We start from the raw sequence: 25,504 nt of genomic DNA, 5'->3' as shown, positions 1-25,504 counted from the left end.
CTACAAAGTGACCCCACTGAATGAGAAGCTAGGAAAAGATGGCAGTAGCACAGCCATTTCATAATATTTCCACCACAGAGATGCAACAGCTATTAATACCCTAAAGAGGATTGATAATAGTCAAATGAAGTCAAGTGTTACAAAACGATGAATTGGGATATTTTATATTTTAATGTCATGTTAAATTCACACTTTATATACTTGTCAGTGATGGCTATGTTTAAAAACTGCTCACAAATTTTTCAAAAGTAAAACCATCAGCACTCAGAGTCCACATGGGCTCTAGCACACCACTGCTTATATAAACCTCAGGATTCAAAATGCTTATTTTACAGATGAGAAACTGAGGCCCTGGACAGAAATGAAAATGTCCAAAATTCAGTAATTTCTTTGCTTTGGGTTTTGTCAGCAGAGCTACAGACTTGATTCTCATTATTACTACTTACTCTGAGAGTGTCCCTGTCTCTCCAAACCTCAGCAGCCTTTTGTGTTTTAGTAATTCCAAAATAATAAACTTAAGATAAAATATATTCCAAGTCATTTACTTAGATAATATTTAGAAGTGTTCCATAAATAAGTTATTACTGTTAGTAGAAGGTTATTATAGCAATAAAGGCAACACAAATCTCCACTCCACCTGACAACCCTTCAGTTATCTGTAGACAGTTCTCACATTCTGCTAAATAAACTCATCAGTAAACTGTGCAACCCTAGTTTTTGCAAAATCTCCATATTCAACTTGTGCTAGGCTCAGCACTTGCTGCTAGTAATTCAGCTTTTTAAATTAGAGTCATTTTCCACTCTGATCTGACTATCCACAATTCAGAATGTCTTAAATGAGGTTTGTTTAGTTTTGCTTTTCCTCCACATCTAGGAATTAGGTTCAAGTCTGAGCAGTATTTCCAGAATGGCATTGACAAACCAGCACATGTCAAGAGGAGGCTTTTATGATAAGAGATCTAGAAACCCTTGTAGCTTCAGAGACAGGTGAAGGAAGTGGACTTTCTTGACTGTTTGACCCTGGTTGTAATCCCAACCTGTCATTTATATTCTCATTGAGCTTTCATGAGAACATAATGAAATACTGAATGAAGGAATGCACAAGGGAATACACGTAGAAGCCACAAATAATACAGGCACTGCTTAAACAAGATTTGGACTGTTGACTACAGTTGCTTGAGCCTGAATTCCCTCATTGGTGATAATGAGATGACAGCTTCTTCAATATGTTGTTATAAAAATTAGTTATTTCACAGAATCTCCTGGCACATGATAAATGGTTGCAGTCCTTATTCTTGTTCTCCAGCTTTCTACCTAGCTGATCAGTCATTTGAGTCCCTCAAAGAACTGAGGGGAAACCAGGCAGGAACTGCGAAGCAGATCCCAAGGAAGAAACAGTTGCCACTTACTGGACAGTTCCAGAGGTCTGTGTACAGCAGGAAAAGTCACACGTTGGAAGCTCTGGCTTTATAAAAAGTTTTTGGAAGGAATAGGGGGGGTTCATAGTAAAGTGTTGTTGGGGAAAGTGACATAAGCCAAAATAGCCAAATGATTTGTCTGTGATTCTTACATCTCTATACCTGTAATAAATTTCAGTAAGACTTTATGGGATTTTTTTTTTTCTTCTGAAAGCTGGAGAGAGATTGTGTACCTGTCTCCATACATGGGTCTGAGACATTTGGGAATAGTGACAAGGGAATTACGTGGCAATGCTGAAAAGTTACCTCTATCACGTGACAATGTGCTCATCTAAAAGACTATTTTTTGATCCTCTCTAAGGGGGTAGAAGAGGGCAGGGGATGAAATTCTGGCCAAAGAGATAAAGGCAGATTTTCTAGAATTTCTTCCAAGACTCTTGAAAAGAGAGTCAATATGTTTTTCTTTTCTTTCACATTTTGAATCTTTCTTCTGATCTACAACTAGGATTTCATGCATGGAGTACCAACAACAACCTTCTGGGAATGGAAACTGTGAAGCAGATCCCAAAGGAAGAAACAGCTGCCACTTCCCGGACAATTACCATCCCACACTGAATTGTTCCTTTCAGACCCTCCTTTATGAAAGATACTTCAGCCACAGTTTCCAGTCCCTATCACCAGGAGCACAGAAATACAGGAATAAAATCCTAAGAGGAACTATAAATAGTTGTATGCCAACAAACTGAACAACCTAGAAGAAATGGACACATTTGTAGAAACATACAGAATGCCAGACTGAATCAGGAAGAAACAGATAATCTAAACAGACTGATTGCCAGTAGTGAAGTTAAATTTATAATTTAAAAACCCCAGAAAAAAAAAAATTTCAGACCAGACAGCTTCCCAAGAGAATTCTGCCCAACATAAAGAGAGAACACGTAGCCTTCTCAAACTATTCCAAAAAAATTGAAGGGGAGGAAAATATTACCCTGATACTAAACCCAAATGAAGATAATATTTTTTTAAAAAGAGAGAAAAGTACAGGCCAATATATCTGGTGAATATAGATGCAGAAATTCTCAAAAAATAGCAAACAAATCGAATTCAATATATAAAAAGGATCATATACCATGAAGTGAGATTTATGCCAGAGATGCAAGGATGGTTCAGTATCTGCAAATCAATCAATGTGATACACAGCATTAACCAAAGGAAGGGTAAAACTCACATTATCATCTCAACAGATGCAGACAGAGCATTTGGCAAAACTCAAAATCCATTCATGATAAAATGCTCTCATCATTGTGAGAGAGCATACTCAACAGTGAAAAGCTGAAAACTTTTCTTCCAAAATCCTAAAGAAGATAAGGATGCCCATTCTAGCCACCTGTATTTAATATAGTATTGAGTCCTAACCACAGCAGACAAGAAATTAAAGGAATCCAAATTGGAAGGGAAGAAGTAAAACTGTCATCATTTGCAGTTGACATGATACTACATATAGAAAACCCAAAAATATCCACAAAAAAACTACTAAAACTTATGAGTTCAGTAAAGTTGCAGTAAACAAGATTAATATACAGAAATGTGTTGTTTTCCTGTACCCACTAATGGCGAACTATCAGAGAGAGAAAGGAAGTAAACAATCCCATTTAAAATCACATCAGAAGGAACAGAATACCAGGAATAAATTTAACCAGAGAGGTGAAAGACCTATACTCTGAAAACTTTAAGACACTGAAGGAGGAAATTGGAGATCATACCAAAAAATGGAAAAATATTCATAATACATGGATTGAAAGAATTAAACATTGTTAAAATGTCCATACTAATACCCAAAGGAATCTACAGACTCACTGAAATCCTTATCAAAATACCTATGACATTTTTTACAGAATTAGAACAAATAATCCTAAAATTTATATGGAACCACTAAAGACTGATTTTCCAAATCAAGGGATAAAAGCAAAGCTGGAAGTATCATGGTCACTTCCTTTGGACTATACTACAGAGGTATAGCATCAAAACAGCAGAGGACTAGCACAGACAGACACATAGGTCAATGGAACAGAATAGACAGTCACATAGATCCACGCAATTTTGGTCAATTAATCTATGACAAAGGAGACAAGAATATACAATTGAGAAAAGACAGTCCCTTCAATAAGTGGTGCTATGCACACTGGACAGCTATACTTAAAAGAATGGAATTAGAACATTTTCTCACATTCTTATTATACAAAAATAAAATATATTAGAGATATAAATATAAGACCTAAAACTAAAACTATAAAACTCCTAGAAGGAAACATAGGCAGAATACTCTTTGATAAAAAATTTTAGCAATATTTTTTTGGCTCTATTTTCTCAGCAAGGGAAGCAAAATCAAAGGTAAAAAAAAAAAAAAAGGCTCTACTTAAAAGACTTTGCACAGCAAAGGAAACCATCAATACAATGACAAAATAACCCATTGAATGGGAGAAAATATGTGCAAATGATATGACCTATTGGGTTAATATCAAAAAATATATAAACAGCTCATAAAACATAATATTAACCTGATTATGAAGTGGAAAGACATCATTCCACACAATAGAGACACATGGCCAACAGGCACATGAAATGATGCTCAACGTCCCCAATCCTCAGATAAATGTAAATCAAAACCACTATGAGAGAGCACCTCAGACACATCAGAATGGCCATCATCAGAAAGCCTATCCGTAAGAATCTGAGAAAAGGGAACCCTAGTCCACTGTTGGTGGAAATGTAAATCAGTGCAGCCACTATGGAAAACAGTATGGAGATTCTTCAAAAAACTAAAAACAGGACTACCACACTCTTGGGTCTGTATCCCAAAAAAAAATGAAAACACTAATTCAAAAAGACACATGCACCCTAATGTTCACAGAAGCATTATTTATGATAACCAAGATACGAAAGTAGTTTAAGTGTCCATTAACAGATGCATGGATAAAGACGTGAGATACATACACACACACAATGGAATACTACTCAGCCATAATGAAATTCTGCCATTTATAATATGGATGGACCTAGAGTATACTACACTTAGTGAAATAGATAAAGACAAATACTGTATGTTATCACTTATTAAAAATAATACATACAAAACAGAAACACTTATAGAGACAGACTAGTGGTTGTCAGTGGGGAGAAGGGGGAGGAGCAAAATAGGGATAATGGGATTAAAATATACAAACTACTACATATAAAATAAGCTATAAGAATAAATTGTTTATCACAGGGAAATATACCCATTATTTTATAACAACATGAAATTGAGTATAATCTATAAAAATATTGAATCATGTTGTACACTTGAAACCAATATAATATTGCAAATCAACCCCACCTCAATTTAAAAAATTTCATTGATGTACAGAAGTGGCATGACAACTCTTTAATTTTGCTATAATTATTAACACCATTTTTCAAGCGAGGACACTGAGGAAGGGATGAATTAAATAACTTGTTGAAAGTCACAGTCAGTAAATAAAAAGTCAAAGTTTAAACCCAGGCAATGTAGCTTTCGAGTCTGTGTTACTCTGCTGCTTTTTGGTTTTCAACTAAGAGTAGGGAATGTTGTCACAAAGTTGGCCAAGAAGCTCCTTTCAGATTTAGTTATGTCTCCTGATTGCTTCCTCTCTTATTTTACCCTTGGAATTTTGTTTCCACTTCTTTTAACTGGGATTTTTTAAAGACCCAAATGTGGCTCCCATCCTTTCTCGGACCACCCGGAGGAAACTAATTTGCACAATGCCCCTGTGGTTCATTCCGGGGCACATTCAGTATTAACTGCTCTAAAGAAGAAAGCCACACAAGAGCAGGCTCATCAGCCAGCCAAGATCAACACATTGTAGCCTAGACTTCTCCCCAAGAACTTAGAGTGTCAGCAGACAAATGTGAACAGAAAATAAGAGTCTTCATTAGTAAATGCCAGAGTGCTTCTCCACAAGAGGTATTTTCACATCTTTACCCCTGTTCTTCAGAGAAAGCTTATGAAGTAAATATTGCCATTTAATGTTCATCGTTTAAGAAGATCCATGCCAGGTGTAGCAATTTGGGGATTTGAACCTAAATGCAAAGTTCCATACTTTCCTTGCATCACTGCATGCTATGGCTTTATCACCTTGAGATAAAAGCCAAATCATGTTACACAAACAATCCTATCCCAGGTTCCTTGCTATGAAAATACCAAAACAGAAGAAAGCAATGTAAAACAATGTAACATGCAATGTAAACCTCGGACTCCGCAACTCAGGGAGTTTAAAAGCTAAATCACAAATGATTGTAGCACCCACCCCATCACAGTGCAAAGCCTCCCCTTCTAGAAACCTAATCCCTTTCCATCCCACCTGCTGTCAAGTAGTCCTCTAGGTATATTTGGCCACAGTGTAGATTTGAATCATCATTTTCTTACCTACCCAACTCTCTCTGCCAGTGTTGAAACTGAGGTCAAGAGGAGAAATGACTTTGCCCAATTCAACGGATACAATTATCCAGGTTGGGAGCCTCATTTCCACATTTCCCTCATTGTATCAAGCTATCTTAAAAAAAAAAAAAAAAAAAAAAAAGAAGAAGAAGAAGAAACACTCCTTTACCACAAGTCTATTTTCCTGAACCAGGGAATCAGTGATTACATTCACTTAAAAACCTATGGCAGAAAAATGTAAATTTAACTTGAGTTGCTCTATTTTTAATGCATTTGGAGATTACAAATGATCTTTTTTTCTGGGAGTAAACTGAAAAGAATTCCAACCTTATTTAGCAGACTAGGAACTGTATAGACAGGCCATGGCAGAAACCCCATGTTTTTTCCCCCTTCAAGATGAAGCCTCTCACCTCCCCACATTCCTAACTCTAAGAGATGGGTTTGTACTTGACAAACGGAGGTCTCCCATCATTACCCAAATCCACTTAGCAGAGGAATGCACCCTTAAGAATGGGGCCTGGTAAGAAGTGCTTAGAGACGGTCTGGGCTGAAGCAGGGCCCTTCTGATTCCATTTATCAGTGGTGTGGTGGTGTCCTTTGAAGTGGCTTCCTTCAGTCTTGGCAGGATCTCACAGAGCCACCAGTGTAGGAGGAAATGCCACCCACAGCCTCCATGAGGCTCCTCAAGGAGGGGGCACCCCGCAGCTGGGGCTGGGTCCTGCCGAGACCAGGCGGCACCAGGGAAGAAGAGGAGGGAACTGTGCTGGCTCCTGCCTTTGGCCACTTCCAAGTTAGCAGGAATTTCCCGAACCAGGGATGGCGTACATAATTATTTTTTTCTGGGATCAGAGTAATCATGAGGACTTTTTTTAAAAAATAGAAGAAAGAATTCACTACCATGAATGCTGCAGGGACCTCATACATACAAGCTATATATATTTTTCATTAGCCCCACAGATCCACTTTCCATCATTCTCTACCCTGCTGTGTTTCCCTGGGAGGCTGACATCACATAAACTGTAACAGTGAGCTGGCAGTTGGAGATACTGGTAAGAGAGAAGAAGAGCTGGAAAGAAGTCAAGTCAAGCTCCTTATTACTGAAGTCTTCTTTCTGCTAAATCACCATGGGTTGCTTGGGTTCCTTTTCCCATAGTCAAGCCCCTATCCAGCAATACTCCTCCTGGGAAAAAAGAGCATAGTCCATGTTCTCGAGCATCTATTGAAGTTTTAGCACATCTGTCAGTCAGAAAGGCATGGAGTAGGCACATGATCTAAGCTAGGCCAATCAGATATTTTTTTCCTTGAGAACTCGAATCTGAAGCCAGGTGATAGAGAGGCAGAGAAAGTGTTGGATGCCTGTGTTGAAGCCTTCCAAAAAATTTTTTTAAATGTCCAGTGGCTCCTTAGATTCCAAGAGCTACATTGATTCTATTCTTTTTTAAGTCCTGGTTCCTCAGTGCTTCCTTAAATGTTATGATTCACCCACATTCCACTGAAAACAAAGCTGTAACTAAAGAAATTGAAGCTCAGAGCATTGTGGCAGTTCGTCCAAAGTCACACAGCACGTACATAGAAAACATGAGATGCAAATTCAGCTTCATTTCCAATATACCACACGGCTTACAGGAAGGCAGGATTTAGGAGTTCATGACCCATACACACAAAGAGGCTTGAGAAACTCGATCTTGCTATTAAAAGCTGAGTAAGCCCATGAAAAATGTCTGCCTAGTGCCCGGACATAGGCAATAAAACAAAATAAAGACCAATTTAGAAAATTTCTCTGACCAGTAGAATTCTATTTGGAACAGTGTAAGAGAAACTAATTATTAACAAACCCATGGTCATTTTCAAAAGACACTTCTTATAATTTTCTTTCTTCTTACATTTTTCGCTGCTTGCTCTCTCTTCTGAGACTAACTGGATGAGAAAGCAGACATGCATACATTCCTGACAATGGGAATTTGCAGAATATGGTATCTGCTGTAGATGGGATGTTTGTGTCTCCTAAAATTCATAAGTTGAAAATCTAATGCCCAAGGTAATGGAATTAGATGTTGGGACCTTTGGCTCTGTCCTCGTAATGGGATTAGGGATTTTACAGCAAAGGACCCAGAGGACTCCCTTGCCCCTTCCACCACGTGGGTACACAAACAAGAAAGCACCATCTATGAACCAGAAAGCGGACCCTCAACAGACACCATGTCTGCCAGCACCTTGATCTTGGATTTCCCAGCCTCCAGAACTTCGAGAAATAAATTCCTGTTGTGGATAAGCTATCTGGTTTATGGTACTTGATTATAGCAGCTGAACAGAGTAAGGCAGTATCTCTTTTAATTCTTCCAATTATTCTGTGCAGAGGTCATTTTTGTTCCACTTTTCAGGTAAGGAAATAAAGGTGCCAATGCCCAAGTCATATAATTGTAAAAGGCAAAAACAAAGACTTAGAATTTGGTCCACGTGCTCTTTTTAACGGCACTAATATTTATCAACAAGGATGTTACTTCACAGGCATCCTTGAGGCAACCACAAAAATATTGTCCTGTTTGAGAACCTCTAAATCACAAAAGTATATTAAAAGTATATTAAAAATATATTTCTATTCCTTTTTTCTTTTTTTTTTTTTCATTTTTGGCCTCACCTGAGACACGTGGAAGTTTCCAGACCAGGATTGAACCGCACCACAGCAGGGACCAGAGGCACAGCTGTGACAATGCTGGATCCTTAAGCCCTGAACCACAAGAAAACACCCTCCTTTTCAACCTCCTGAAGCTCTACTTCAACTTTTCCTTTTTTTTTTTTTTTTTTTTTTTTTTTGCTAAATGCAGTGGAAGACATCTTTGTTGCTATTCTTAAGAAGTAATAGGTGGTTATATCTAGCAAAGGACAAGGTGTGGGGTCTTCTACGAGGACAATCTGATACCTGGAGATACAGAATCTTCCACTTTCCATTGGCTGCTTTTTCTTTCTTTCTTTTCTCTCTTTTCTTTCTTTCTTTTTTTTTTTTTTTTTTTTTTTGCCACACCAGAGCATGTGGAAGTTCCCTGGCCAGGGATTTAACCTGTGCCACAGTTGGCAACCTGCACCACAGCTACAGCAACACTGGATCCTTTGCCCACTGTGCCACAGGGGGACTTCCTACTAGCTGACTTCTGAGATGCCAGAGGGGAGGTCACAGTGCAGGAGACACAATTGGTACCAGGTAAATACTGCACAGTGCTCTAATTTGGTTGAAATTTGAGTGCATATTTAACAGCCTTACATAATGCAGAAAGTTACTAAGCAAATATTTGAATACATAATATATAACTGGCACTGTCCTAGTCATTGTAAAAACAGTGGTAAACAAAACTGATAGGTTCTGGGCTCTTATAGAGAAAAGACAAATTTAAGCAAGTAGAAAATGAATGAAAATGTACTCAGATATGCTAAGTACAATATCTATAAAATAATAACCATATGATTTAAAGTAACTGGTGGATTTTCAACAAGTGGTCCTGGGACAGTCTCATGTAAAAGAATAAAACTAAGCTTCTACCTCACACCATATATAGTAACTAATTTAAAGTGGACTAACTTAATAGGACTAAATTTAAAAGCTGAAACTATAAAACTAGAAGAAAACCTATGAGGCAATCTTCGTGACTTTGGATTAGATGATGGTTTCTCATACATGGTGTCTAAAGCACCAGCAATGAAAAAATATGGACTAATTCGACTTTATTAAAAGTAAAATCTTTTGTTCTTCAAAGTAGATCATCAAGAAAGTACAAAGACAACCCACAGAATGGGAGAAAACACTTTCAAATCATGTATCTGATAAAAGACTTGTATTCAGACTATATAGAGAACTCTTACATTTTAGGTCATTTTTCACTTGCTGAAACTTGCATTTTCTTTTCTCTCTGAGAGCCATTTTAAAAATGGGCAAAGAATTTGAATAGACGTTTCTCCAAAGAAGATACACATATATGACCAGTAAGCACGTGAACAAATGCTCAATACCATTGTTCACTAGGACGATGAAAATCACAATGAAATGCAGGATCATACCCACTAGGATGGCTATACACATTTTTTTAAAAAACAGAAACCAACAAGTGTTAACAAAGATGTGGAAAAGCTGGAACCTTTGTATATTGCTGATGAGAATGAAAATGTGGAAATGTTTGGTAATTCCTCAAAAAGTCAAACATAGAATTACCATATAACCAGTAATTCCACTCCCAGGCATATATCCTAAATGAAAACATATGTCTACATGAAAACTTAATAGCGAATATTCATAATAGCATTATTCCCAGTAGTTAAAATGCAGCCAGAATAACCATCAACAGATGAATCTATGAACAAATTATGGTATATCCCTACAACAGAATATTATTCAGCCATAAAAAAGAATAAAGTATTGATGCATACTACAAAGTAGGTAAAGCTTGGAAACACGCTAAGTGAAAGAAATCAGTCACAAAAGACCACATGCGTATGATTTCATTTATATGACATGCCCAGAATAGGTAACTGCATAGAAACAGAAAGTAGCTTAGTGGTTACCAGAGTCTGAAGGAAGAGGGAAATAGGGAGTAGTTATTAATGGGGAAGGGCCTTCTTTGGGGGAGTGATTAAAATGTTCTGTAATTAAGTAGAAGTCATAGTGGCAAAACTCTGTGAACATACCAAAAAGCACTAAAACGTATACTTTAAATGGGCAAATTTTATGGAAGGTAAAATACATCTCAATAAAGTTGTTATTTGAAAAACTGGTGGGGACATTGAATTTCTCAGTTTCCACCACTATTCCCATCAAATGAAATGATGGAAGATGTGTGTGACCAGTTTAGCAATAAAAAGAGTTGCTCGTTTTTTAACTGTGCACGTATGTGTGCCCGTGCTTTATTTTATTTTATTGGAGTATAGTTAACTTACAATGTTGTATTAGTTTCAGGTGTACAGCAAAGCAAATCAGATAGACATACACATATATCCATTTTTTCCCATGTAGGCTATTACAAACTCTTGAGTAGATTTCCCTGTGCCATACATGCAGGTTCCTATTAATTATCTATTTCATAGAGTAGTGTATATTTGCTATTCGCTTACAGCAAAAGTCCTACAATGTGGACTATAATGTTTGGCAGGAGCTCTGCAGCCAGACCACATGGGTGTAGATTACAACGCCGCCATTTTCAAACCACAGCATCTCAGACAACTTAATTAACCTCCCCAAGTTCCAGATTCCTTATTAGTAAATAGGAAATGACAGTGCTTCTCTTAAGTGAGTGCACGTCCATGATCAATTAAGCAATGTTTACAGTAGCTGAGTTTATGCTGACAATTATTATTGCTTTTGTGGTTATTGGCATCCTCTCCGCTAGCTCTGGACTTCATCTGAACCACCATGGACCAAAAGAAAGGGCGTCTCTGCCTTTCTGTTGACATTTGACAGATGGCTGTCCTCCGCTGCTCACATTCCTCTCCCTATTTTCTGCTTGGAGAATTCGCTCCTGTCTGCCCCAAGTCACCAGGGAGTGTTTTGCTTTGAGGAGGAAATTGCGTGGATGGAGGCGTGGAGGCCAGCTGAGTCTCACTTCCATCCTCTCTCTTCCCCCCCTCCTATGCCCTGGAAGCTGCTTTATCGTTCACACGATCTCTCAGGGGACGTCTGGAACGATCTCTTTCGCGTATCTCAGAATTACCCCCAAAGCATGTAATGGTTCAATCAAAACGGTTCTGGCCTCCTCTGGAAAGAGCAAAGCCAAGGTGATGAGGGACAGCTGTGGTGAGAAGAAGGTAGGATCATCCTTGAAGCTCGTGGAGGAAAAGAAACGTGAATGGCAAAGACAAGCAAGTACCCAATGTGTCCCAGGGATGGGCCCTCCACCACCAAGGCTCTGTGCCCAGGACCACGAGCCACCATGCCTGCAGCTCCTCCTCCTGCCCCCATGGGAGCCGGTGACCAATCACTAAGCCACCACCCAGACCAAGGGGCCCAAATGGCCCCTGCCCTCCTCTGCCTGGAGAGCTGGAGAGAAGCGGAGTCTGGGAGCGCTCCCCCTACCTCACTTCTCAACCCAGAGCTCTTTTTTATAATATGAAAGAGACACTTTTGTTCCTTGAGCACTTGCCCTGGGCCAGGCCCAGAAGAAGTCAGTTATGGGGGCGCCTGAGTTAAGGAGAGGGGCGAAGGGACAGATGTCCACGTAAGGGCCTCCTGTATCTGAGACATGGGGGAAAAGCTGCCTGTGAAAATCAGGGGTGGTTTCACAGAGGAGGCAGCAGGGGAGCTGCTGGGGGATCCCTGCTGAAAATTCGTACTCCTTTTGGCCTCCCATATGTCAGTATTTTATTTTTTTACTTTTAAATTTTTCATGGCCATACCTACAGCATATATGGAAGTTCCCAGGCCAGGGTTTGAATCTGAGCCACAGCTGCAACCTCTGCTGCAACTGCAGCAACATCAGATCCTTTAACCCGCTGTGCCAGGCTGGGAATCAAACCCTTACCTTTGCAGGGACCCCGAGCCACTGCAGTCAGATACTTAACCCACTGTGCCACAGCAGGAACTCCCATATGTCAGGATTTTATATGAATAATTTAACCTAGAGAACCTGACCCATCTCAACTTAGGCCCAAGTTAGTCATCTTCCAACATCATATATAAATTCCTGTTTCTCGGAGTTCCCGTCGTGGCGCAGTGGTTAACGAATCCAACTAGGAACCATGAGGTTGCAGGTTCGGTCCCTGCCCTTGCTCAGTGGGTTGGGGATCCAGTGTTGCTGTGAGCTGTGGTGTAGGTTGCAGACGCGGCTCGGATCCCACGTTGCTGTGGCTCTGGTGTAGGCTGGCGGCCACGGCTCCAATTCGACCCCTAGCCTGGGAACCTCCATATGCCGCGGGAGGGGCCCAAAGAAATAGCAAAAAGACAAAAAAAAAAAAAATCCATGTGTATTTAGGGCTGCCCTCGAGGTCTTTGAGGAGGGACGTAAAAACCCCGACAGGGATTTTATTTCACAAGGGAGAAGGGATGGTTTTACAAACTGTTTTAGTAAGAGCACAGCCTCCTCCTACAGCCTTGACCATCAGCACACTACCTGGCAGGTTTCCCAGGCAAGGCTCACCTTGAGATTGGCAAACATGTTCTCAACACCTTCTCTATGTCACGTGCTGGAAATACCATGTTGAATGGCCCCACTGGCTCCTGGTCCCTTCCTCAGTGCACAAGCAGCTGGGGCAGGGACTCCCTGATCCACCGCCTTTGTCTGCCATGTGGGGGCCCCCACAGCACCTGGGGGTGATCCTCCCCCCACCTGTTAGCAAATCTCCTAGCATCTATCATGCACATCTGAGAAAACCCCAGCCAGATAGGGGATGAGGGCATGCGTGCTGGAGATGTGGCAAAGCCACAAGAAGCTCTAAGTATCTGAAGCTCATTCAGAGCGGGTAAGGTGACAACGTTAAAAAGAGATACAATGTACCAGTGGTTACAGAGAGTTTTCTTCCTTGGGAAAGTTTCTGAGCAAAGAGTCAGCACACAGGCATCGAAGCTTCTTGTGCCCACACCTGTTTGCTTCCCACTGCTCTATGTCAGCAGAGCTGTGAGTGCAAAGCTAAGAACCAACATCAGTCCTACCATCCATCCACGCCTCGCCCCACATTAGACATCCTGGTAAGGAAATAGTGAGGGAACACACCAAGCAGAATGTCAGCCAAAGGTGCGGGTGCAACGCTGGGAGTGGCGCAAGATCAGAGAGCCCACCCAACAGCGAGAAAAATCTAGGCTCGCCTTCTACAGCCGAAGAAAACAACTTCAAGCACACACATCACGCACTAATAAGCACACAGACTGACACCTCCATACAAGAGTCCAGGCATATCCACACGTGTGTCTACCTTTATATTCACTGACTTATCAATTTAAAACTGTCTCTTGCTCCAAGGGTTTCATTTTATGGAGGGATGGCCATGTATTAACCATCAGGAACTCGGCCAGGTTCTTTGTTAATTCAATGTAACCTCATAACCAACCTGAAAGGCAGGTATTAGAAACCTTGGTCACTGATGAGAAAAATTAAAGCTCCAAGGACTATGGAAAATGCCCCAAACCAGAGAACTGAGAAGTGACGCCATCATTTAACCCAAGTCCATAATAACAATTTTTAAGATCCCTAACAGTGTTTGTACAAAATTTGTTCTTTCTCTTAACGTGTATTAGGATGATATATATTCAGGAGTTCCCATCGTGGCGCAGTGGTTAACGAATCTGACTAGGAACGATGAGGTTGCGGGTTTGATCCCTAGCCTTGCTCAGTGGGTTAAGGATCCAGCGTTGCCGTGAGCTGTGGTGTAGGTCGCAGACGCGGCTCGGATCCCGAGTTGCTGTAGCTGTGGTGTAGGCTGGCAGCTACAGCTCCAATTAGACCCCTAGCCTGGGAACCTCCATATGCCATGGGAGCAGCCCCAGAAAAGGCAAAAAAAAAAAAAAGATGATGTAATTTTTCATGATATAAACTGAAAAAGAAAGAAAACTTCTATGTCCACCCCAGACCATAAATGAAGGGTACATTTAACAGCCTTACCTTATAGGTGTTCCCATTGTGACTCAGCAATAACAAACCCAATTAATACCCATGAGGACGTGGGTTCAATTCCTGGCCTTGCTCAGTAGGTTAAGGATCTGGTGTTCCCATAATTTGTGCTGAGGGTTGCATTTGCAGCTCGGATCTGGCGTAGCTGTGGCTGTGGCGTAGGCTGGCAGCTGCAGCTCCAATTCACCCCCCAGCCTGGGAACTTCCATATGCTACCAGTGTGGCCCTAAAAAGAAAAAAAAAAAAAGTGTTAACCCATATAGTTTTTTTTAAATGGCCCTTTGGATTTTTAGTTGTTTTCAGAGTACGTTTATATTGTAAATACATGATAATTCTTCTTAGGATGAAAATATATGCTATTAAAAAAGAAAAGGAAGCAGCCATGACAATCTTGGCAATATTCTTCCCCTGGTAATCACATCCATTTTCACTCTGTAAGGAGAATTTCTGGATGAGAGTATGCAGCCATTCTGAGGCTTTTTGATACATAGCACCTCTCACCCTCTGCAAACATGGCAGTCATTTCCCCCCAGTCTTCAGTTTTATCTCAGGGTTCACTTAATTTTCAGTTGGCTCACTAGGCAGTATGAACAACTTTATCTGATTATTGTGTTTATTCTTTATCGTGTATATATTTACTCAACTTTCTTTTTATATGTTCATTTTTCTTATTGACCTATAAGTATGGTTTATGTATCCAGGATATCATTTTTTTCTGACACATGTGTCACTTATGCACCATTTGCCAATAGATAGTATGATAGGCAAAAATATTATTTTCTACGTATACATTATCAATCTTTTTCTTTACTTTTTCCTGTCCAATACCAGTGTCTTAAATATATTTACTTTAGCACGCGTTCCCTTTTTATAATTTCATTATTTTTACTCAAATATGTGATACATCTAAAATTTCTTTTAGAGTGTGATGGAAGTTAGAAAACATAATTTTTAGATCTTTAGGAAAATATAAGATGAGTAATATTTAAGGCTTATGCTTGTTATGATGTCCCTTATAAAGAAAAAAAACCTCCTGTGCTCTAAAATTTGGCCCAGTTGCTTAGAAATTTGTCATCACTGTCAATATAAGAGAGAGAAAGGGAAGAGATTATGTGGGTCTTCCTCACAGGACATGGACAAATTGTCAGGGAGACAATAAAAATATAAAATAGTGTGTTATGGTAATTACAGCAATAGTGAAATATTAATGAAGGCCAGATGGAAAGGGCAACTTTGGGGAAGAGTGAGAATTAGGCTGAGCTTCAGAGAATAAGCAGCATTGGGCATGCTGGAGAGGAGGAGAAAGGACCTCAAGGATGAGAGGAATTCCTGGACCAGATCAGGACGTAGCAGCAATAGCAGCAGAAGGGAGACCAAGCTGAGCGGCCGCGAGTTGAAGGGGAGATGAAATGAACACAGGAATGTGTTTGTCGCTGATGGTGAGCTGTTAAGCCGGTGTCTTTTTACATTTATAATCATCGTGCTACTGAACTTGACATGTCTTCAAAAGATTAGATTAAACCAACCTTTGTTCTGCACTAGGGAAAACCAAGGAGAAAATGCAGTGTGCACTTGGAGCCAACAGTTTGTATAACTCATTCCTGGTTTCTTTTCTCATCCATTCATAGGAATTTCATCAGGATTTTAGCCACTCTTTTTTTTTTTTCCCTTTAGGGGCCACACCTGTGGCATATGGACGTTCCCAAGTTAGAGGTCGAATCTGCAGCTGCCAGCCTATGTGACAGCCACAGTAATGACTTATGTCACACCTTGTGGCAACGCAGATCTTAAACCCACTGAGTGAGGCCAGGGATCTAACCTGTATCCTCGTGGATACTAGTCAGGTTCTTAACCCACTGAGCCACAATGGGAACTCCCTTTTTTTTTTTTTTTTTATCCTTTCATCAAGTCAGTAGTTTCTGTGTCTCAAGATATGCCAGACACTTTGCAAAGGACTTGGGGTATAAGGGGACCACAGTGATCCCTGCTCTGGACGGCACTCATAATAGAGGAGAGGCAAAAACATAACACGATTGAACAGGCTGAGTGCTCTCATGATAGGGGCGTGTTACCCAGGTTAGGAGAGCATGAAGGAGAACTTACTGCTCCCTGTGGATCTCCATAAAAGCCAGACAAAGTCAATGGCGTTGAGCTGATCGCTGGGGCCTGAGGAGCAGTCTTTCAGTTTGGGAATGTGTGGCTACCAGGTGGTGTCACGGGACTGGAGCCCATGGGGTGTTTGGGGGAAGGTCATCAGGGAAGCCCCTGTTTTACAGCCCTTTTCCTCTGAGGGTGGCTTCCCACTGAAGGTCTTAGTCTACTTACATTCCTTCTTCATCAATACATGCTTGAAACCACTGATTGGACAGGAGAAAAACCATCCGTTGCCTATCACCTGGGCATCTATGTTATCAGGAACTTATGACGGGTGACATCCATTGAAACGTATTATGTGTCAGACGCTGCTCTAACCATTTTTACTTATTTCATTCACACAACCACCTTCACACTATTTTCTTTTGTGCTCTTGAACTTTAAATCCCCTTCTGCCTTCCGTGTACTGGAATCAGGAAAAGAAACCAGAGCTCTGGCCTCTCGTCAGCATGGACAGTTAATCTCCTAGAACATACAGATTAATCTGGAAGGGAACCCAGAAGGATGAAAATGAGCCTGGAGGAGTAGACTATAGATTTCATGGTTTGTAGGTAAATGGAACGCCAGAGTTCACACTAAGGAGTTATGACATCCTTGCATCGTTTTTTATTGGTTAAAGAGGCTATGTGTGCATAGTCAGTTAAACTATATATAATCCCATTGGTTGCTTTTTCTACTCCACTGACTCCAAAATGGGCAAGAATGGGATTTCAGGTTTATGCGTACTAAGACACAGATTGAAATGATTTGGTGTTTAGCAAGGCTTCTATGACTACGACTTATGGAAAAACGCATCTTTTAGACAAAACCTCAGAGAATGTTTAAAGCATCATCACATTATCTAGCTGGAGAAGCGGAGGATGCCTGGCAGGTGTAGCAATGAGACTAGATCTGGCCCTTCTGGCTCCCGTTTCAGCTGTTCTTCCCCCATGGCACCAACAGTTCAGTCAAGGGCCATGGCTGTCTGTGGGATGCATGCCTAGGAAATATTCAGTTTGGCCCTACCTAGATAAAAGCAGCATTAGGGTGAACAGTCAAAAACCGAAGCAGATTGGTCAGTGATGTCCTCCTCTCAGGATGCCCTAAGGCTGACTCCCCCATGGTGGGCAGTCATTCAGCCGCTGCATGACTTGGCATCATCATTTGGAGCTGAATTCTTAAGCAATGGCGAGTGGACCAGAGCCAGGCCTATATTGTGTTCTGCTTAACTCATTATTTTAAATGAATGAATGAATGAATGATATACTCAAATACAAATATTCATAGGTTTCCATCAAAATCTGTTTTTTCAATTTCTTGTTTTCACAAGAATCAGAAGCCCTGGCCACAACAGCCCACTTTGTTGCATGGCACATGGCAGCGATTCCCTGTAGCTGACTAGAAGCCACGCCACTTAGATGGGACATTCCTTTCCCTGTGCACGTGGGCTATTTCGCGTAAGGTATCTGTCTGGCCCCAGTTGGGATTTGTTTCTGAACCCTGACTAGGGCACTGGAAAGGATGATATCTGATCTTTACATATTCCCCAACATGTTTGTATGGCTATCTGCTAAATAATAATTATGTCAAAGCTAATGACTGAACCGTGGCTAATTCATGCAGCAAGGGGTGAACTACCATCCTATGTGTCTGTGTTTCTATTTATGATTGCATGTCGTCTTTTATTTCCAATGTAAATCAAAGCCCTTCAGAAGGATTTCTTTATCGATCAATGTGATTAATGCAAGAAATTAGATGTGAATCACCTAAGTTCCCTGGGGTGAAATTCAACTACTCCTGCAATGTGCAAAGAATACTCATGTTTCCTAATATTAAGAATCAGAAAAGAAAGCCTTGATTAAATGACGAACAAAGAAGATAATCCTTTAGATAAAACATGGCATCTATGTGCCAAATGTAGGTTCAAGGAAGACCTAATATAATTAAAAGTTTTCCTGAGACAGCAAAAAGCACAAGTATGACTTTTTAAATTACAATTTGGGTATCATTATATTTTTACGCCATTGTTGTTTTCATTACATACAACAGACTTTGAGGCAAAATTAATACGACTCACTTTTCACGTGTTTAGCCACCTGGCAAAATCTTATCATCTGTCATAATCCACATGAAGCAGCTTCTGTGAAACATTTAAACAAAACTCCATCTCTCCTTTGAAACTGCCTGTGATGATCTCAATCTCAATCTTTGGCTGCTGTATTTATTTCACTAAAGTATGATTATTAGGCACATGCCTGTTTTTCAGTTAAGACTGTGAATTATTTGGTAACAGAAAAGTCAGCCATTTTTTTTCTTTTTTCTTTTTTTTTTTTTTTTTTTTTTTTGTCGTATACACTTAGCATAATGTCTGGCCAATGGGAAAAAAAAATTGACATTGTTGAGAGAATACATGGATGAATAAATACTTGAATGAATACTGAATAATTAAGTATCAGGCAAGCTTTGGGAAGCAACTGTATAGCTTTGAAAACAGCACTGGAGATATTCAGAATATTTAGAACCAAAATTTGTACCTGCTATCTATAGCTTTGAGACACTGAATAAGGAATTTTACAGATGGACAGATATATTTCCTAATCTGATTGCCTAATGGGGCTCCTGTGAACATCTAATGACATATTTCCGGTAAAAATAACTTGAAATCTTTAAAGGGCTCATCAAGCATATGGGCTCATGGCCATAAAGAATTGCATCACTCTTAGAAACTAGTAATAATCATTTGCATTCTTTTTTTAACATCATTTTTGGCTGAAACTTGCAAATATAGCCAATACCTTTTTTGTTTTTATATTTGTCAGGTGGGGCCCTCTCAACAGAGACATTCCATAGTGTTCATATTGTTTCCATGGCTACCACTGTGAAAAACCAAGATGGTGGTGCATATTTCAAGCCAGTCAGACTCTTTGTTACATTTGTGGTGGGAGCAGGAGATGGAAACAAGTGATTTTGAAGAAAGTAGAAGGAACGTTAGTTTCCAATTAAAGAATGCAAATGAAATCCAAGTAAATTCTTACCATCTATAATGGGAGAGATGGAGAAGAGATGTTGGGATGAGAATGATTTTGCAAAAGTTCTTATTTACCCACATAAAACCAGTGACCTTGAGCCTCAGTATTCTCATGTGTAAATTGGGAATGATGATAAATAGACTTTCAGGTGTTGGGGATTAAATGAAATAACCTATCTAGAGCATCTGGCACAGCATCTGGCACATTCCTTTTGGAGGGAAATGATCAGCTGCCCTATGTATGCTGACAACAGAGAGCTAGATTGGCAGTCCCCGGTTAGCCTAAGGAAAGATTTAATGCTGCTTTTCATGTGGGACCTAGCCCCAGCAGTCTTCAAGGGAAGTTACTGCATCTGGCCCCAGAAGCAGAGCTGACATTTTTGACAGGGCCTTAAGTGCAGCTCTCCCTGGGGTGTTGTAACTGAGACAAGACAGGGCAGGTGGCAGTAATTGGCATCACATCCACTCAGGGATTGGATATAGCATGGATTACCATGGAATTCTTTTTTTTTTTTTTTTAAGAGAGACGTCTATGAATCTTAGCCAGTTCTAAGCCCTTTGATAATTATTTCTATCATCAATTACACAGCTGAAGGTTGAAAGGAAAGGCTGTATTTTCTTAGGAAGAAGCAATTTACCCTATTGTTCCCAAAGAGAGCTGTGTGGTATTAATAGCTCCCAGTTTTCCATCACTGTTTTATTGCTCAGATTTACAGATCAGTGCTTGGTACCCACCATGGTACCATTTTCCTTCATTTCCTGATGCACTCCTCCATGGAAACTCTGAAATTCCAGGTTCTTTGGATGCACCATGTCCTTTCCCATCTTAATGCCTTGTTTCTTGTAGATCCTTCGACTTAAAAAAAAAATCTAGGGAGTTCCCATCGTGGCACAGCAGAAACGCATCCAACTAGGAACCACGAGGTTGCGGGTTTGATCCCTGGCCTCCCTCAGTGGGTTGGGGATCTGGCGTTGCCGTGAGCTATAGTGTAGGTCGCAGACATGGCTCAGATCTGGCGTTGCTGTGGCTCTGGCGAAGGCTCGCAGCAACAGCTTCAATTAGACCCATAGCCTGGGAACCTCCATATGCCACGGATGCGGCCCTAGAAAGACAAAAGCCAAAAAAAAAAAAAAAAATCTGTTCCCTTTCCCATTTCAATAACATCAAGTATCTTTAGGAGGCAGACAAAGACTAAACCAAGAACCTAGGGCACATTGCTTGTTGGTTCTAAGACTCAGTTTTGTTATGTTAAAATGGGAGCAAAACATATCATGTGGGGCCAGAACAAAGGTTTAATGTAATATATGCAACAGCATCACAGTATGTGACAAAAGTAACCACAATGTGACTAGGTCTCTGCAGACCAGCCCTGCCCTTCACCTTAAAACTAATAGTAACATATTGCTGCATTTTTTAAAAGATAACGATAGATAGGCAACTAGAGAGAGAGATAGGTAGATAGATAAATAGGTAGTAGATAGGCAGATGATAGATTCCAAAAGTAATACTTGAAAACGTGGAATTTGCTGATTGTTTCATAGGGAGACAGATACTTTGCTCAGCATCATCCACCTTTCACAGAGGTTACTTTCCAGCTCTGTCAACCTCAAAGTCTATTTATATTTTGAGTGGAAAAAAAAAGAGAGAATAGAACATCTGTAAGGAAGAAGACCAAATGAAGAGCAACTATTTTAATGGTAATTATTTTTAAAGGTCTGTCTTTGTTAGCTAGGGTGCTGCAGAAAAATCTTTGTATTATAAAGAGATGTATTCTACAGTACTGGTTCATGAGATTATGGAAGCTAAGTCCCATGATCTGCCATCTGCAGGAATAGCAGGGCCAATGATACAGTTCAAAGGTCTGAGAGCCAGAGAGCTGATGGTGTAGATTCCAGCTGGTGGTGTAGAATCTGAAGGCCTAAGAACAAGAAGCATGAAAACAGTAGATGATTATAGGTCCAACACAGCAACTGGGCCGAGAGTGAATTTGACCTTCCTTCCTCTTTTTGTTCCATTCAGGTTTTCAACAGACTGGATAAATAAGTGACAAAGGGCTGAATTAACGTGGCCCATCACACTGGAGGAGGGCCATCTGGTTCGCTCAGTCCACCGATGCAAATGCTAACCTCTTCACAGACACACCCAGAAATTAATGTTCAACCCACTTCCTGGTTAGCCCTTACCCCAGTCAAGTTGGCGCATAAAATTTAACCATCATAGTCTCCAAAGGCTTAGGCGGGGGATTTGTGAAGCATCATGGATTTGTACAGGCGCCTGCACCTCAACTTCTCAAAATGACATCAACACAACTTCTCTAGGAGATGAAATAGGGCTTCTTCAAATGATTTCCACTTCTCACCTCATGTTAGGAATCATTCATTTAGCAAATATTTATTAAGCACCTACTCTCAGCCAGGTAAGCGGAAGGAAAGAAGGAAAGAAAATGAGTTAGAAGTAAGCCCCTGCTATCATGTAGATTACGCTTTACTGTAGGAAAACAAATTCACCCCAATTAATATATTATAAGCCCAAGAGGCGTGTACATGGAGCTATGAGAAAATAACAAAAGATCTACTTTATACTGAGTGGGGCATAGAAAAAGCCTCTGAGAATGACTGTATTTCTTAGACTATTTCAAAGGGCAATATGGATTCTTCTTTTCTCCTTTCCACCCTTCCTCCCTTCCTCTCTTTCTTCTCCCTCTTTTTTTTTTTTTTTTCCTCTTTTCTTTTGGGTTACAAAAGAGAAAACATAAAAATTTCCCACTGAAAAAAAAAAAAAAAAAAATCCTGGACCACAAGGCTTCACATACTTCCCAACAGCAGAGTCCAGAATAATAAAACAATATTCCTAGTGAAGTTGGACTTGGGAGTTTCTGTCATGTCTCAGCGGTGATGAACCCAACTAGTATCTGTGAGGACGTGGGTTGGATCCCTGGTCTCCAAAAGGTTAAGGATCTGGCATTGCTGCAAGCTGTGGCATGGGTTACAGATGCAGCTTGGATCTGGCATTGCTGTGGCTATGGTGTAGGCCAGCAGCTGCAGCTCCAATTTGACTCCTAGCCTGGGAACGTCCATATGCCTCAGGTGCAGCCCTGAAAAAAAAAAAAAAGAAAGAAAGAAAAAGAAAAAAGAAACTGGGCTTGGCCCATCCTACCTCAGAGAGCAGAGGATGAACATTCAGATCTGGAAGCTACAATAGACTTGGTTACTATCAAGAAGATAGAGAAGCTGACGAATATACATTTAATAATAATCCTTAATCAGTAGAGCTATTTTCTAAATTATTAATAATGGAGTTCCCATCATGGCTCAGTGGTAACAAGCCTAACTAGTATCCATGAGGACTCAGGTTTGGTTTCTGGCCTCATTCAATGGGTTAAGGATCTGGTGTGGCCGCAAGCTGTGGTATAGGTCACAGATGCGGCTTGGATCCCATGTTGCTGTGGCTGTGGCGTAGGCCAGCAGCTATAGCTCCAATTCACCCCCTAGCCTGGGAATTTCCACATGCTGCTGGTGTGGCCCTAAAAAAAAAAACAAAAAAATTATTAATAATAGTTGCAGTAATAATAATGATTATTATAATAGGCTATTAACCATGTGCCAGTTCCTGTTTGAAGCACATTCTAAACATAATGTTATTTAATGCTGGTGACAGTCTGTTTTATTCACATAGATCTCCAAATAGCTTTGTCTAAAGAGCCATACAAAATTCTGAATCAGTTCTAGTAGGTAAAGCCCTCAGAGAAGAGAGCGGAGGACACAGCAGGAAAATCATCAGTGAGTGGGGGCTGGTGTCAGGGTTCCAGGTGAGGCCATAGGAAGGGCGTTTCAGTCACTTCCAGTTAAAAGTCAGGCAGGATGTCAGAGTATTCCTGGTTCCAGCACAAGCTCCAATTTTATTTGTTTAAACTTTCATGCTACAAAGAATACTGTGGAATCAACCATGTGTTAGTATGACATATAAATAAGTAATTGCAATGAACCTTTATAGCACTGTTGTATTACCATGAATGAAGATTCTAGGACCCAGAGAGACATACCTAGTCTATTGTCATCTAGTGCTGCCCATGGAGGCCCACGATTGGGAAAGAGTAGCCCATCGTCCATTTTGATCTAGTCCAAATCTTTTGTGGTTTCCATATGGGAAGAGTGGGAAAGTGAGGCATACAAAGGGAATGACTTGCTCTAGGTCACAGAGTATAAGCTAGGGTCAAAGCCACGATCCATATGGAGTTGATGGACCCCTGCCTTCTATAGCATTTCCAAGCTGCCCTGTGTCAGAGACCAGACTGACCCTTGGGCCAGCTGCCCCATCAAACTCCACGGCTCACAACTCATGACAGACATCTGGAAAACGGCCTCACAATGCAACAAAGCTGGGGCAAAGGCGTTTGCAGGACTCAAAGCAAATCATCTCCACTTTTTCGAAGACCAAGTCAGAGCCTAGGCTTGTCCCCCTATCAGGGAAAACAGCATTTTCTCTGTGTGCAAGAAACAGTGATTATTAAATCAGGATTGAGCTGCTTTTCTCCCTCGACTTTCATAGTAAGCTACTGTTTCACTATTGCCCACAAAAGGAAAATAAAGCTACTTAGATTTCTCTTATTTCTCTGAAGCATGGAGTTGATGAACTGTGCACTTCCTATCACTTTTTTAAGGCTATTTTACAAAGGCAAAAGGATTACCCCCAGAGAACCAGGATAGTCCAAAAACACAAGCAAACAGTTAAGGAGACAACAAGCAGCATATAAACAGAAAGTACTCAAGCAGCCATTTGAATAAACTGGGTTTTCATCTTGCTCTACAGCTAACCTTGGGCAAGAAACAGCCCCTCTAGGCTTTGGTTTCTTCCTCTGCAAAAAGACGACCTGAAGGAGTTTCTGTCGTGGCGCAGTGGTTAACAAATCCGACTAGAAACCATGAGGTTGCAGGTTCGATCCCTGGCCTCGCTCAGTGGGTTAAGGATCCAGCACTGCTGTGAGCTGTGGTGGAGGTTGCAGATGCGGCTCGGATCCTGTGTTGCTGTGGCTGTGGTGTAGACCGGTGGCTACGGCTCCAATTAGACCCCTAGCCTGGGAACCTCCATAGGCCGTGAGAGCAGCTGTAGAAAAAAAAGGCAAAAAGGCAAAAAAAAAAAAAAAAAAGCCCTGTTAATGTCTCTTGCTGTTCTACCTTTCTGCAAGCATTTAATTGAGAATATACGGAAGGTAAATGAGGTTCTTCCAAAGCACAGGTGCACACATCATCTCTGGACTGGAACGTCAGGGTTCATGGCAAGAGATTACTGTCAACAAGTCCACCAGGGTCTCTTCATAACCCAGTCCAGTGTCAAAGGATCATTGAGGGGAAGTTCCATTCTCATTTCCAGGCTTTTTTCCTACGAATCCTCATCCAACTGAAGCACAGAAAAAGGGCCTTGTCATATGTTAACATGTGCGTGTCCCAAGTCTGAACATTTCGCACCAACACAGGACACATGGGTACCTCTTATAAACTTCCCACAAGAAGATGTTTGCAAGCCACAAATTTACAAATTAGAAGCACACAGTCCAATGCGTATCACTTTTAAAAAGAAACAAGGAGGAGGAGGGTGTGAGTACTCTAAAGGAAACATCATGTCAGAAACGGAATATATTATCTGGCAACAAGAAAAAGGACTCTAGGTCTTGGGGAAACTTAAGCTCAAGATGCTGTGCGTTCAAGAAATAAAAATGACTGTCTATATGGAACTTTGCATTTTAAAAAAGAATCCTTTTATAGGTTTCATCTCATTTGTAAGCACTTAAAAAAAATTTTATTTTAATGGCCACACCTGTGGCACATGGAAGTTCCCAGGCTAGGAGTTGAATCAGAGCTGCAGCTGCCGGCCTACACCGCAGCCACA

The sequence above is a fragment of the Phacochoerus africanus genome, chromosome 6, assembly GCF_016906955.1.
Source record: "Phacochoerus africanus isolate WHEZ1 chromosome 6, ROS_Pafr_v1, whole genome shotgun sequence".
Taxonomy (NCBI): Eukaryota; Metazoa; Chordata; class Mammalia; order Artiodactyla; family Suidae; genus Phacochoerus; species Phacochoerus africanus.
This window is presented reverse-complemented; position numbering follows the sequence as displayed.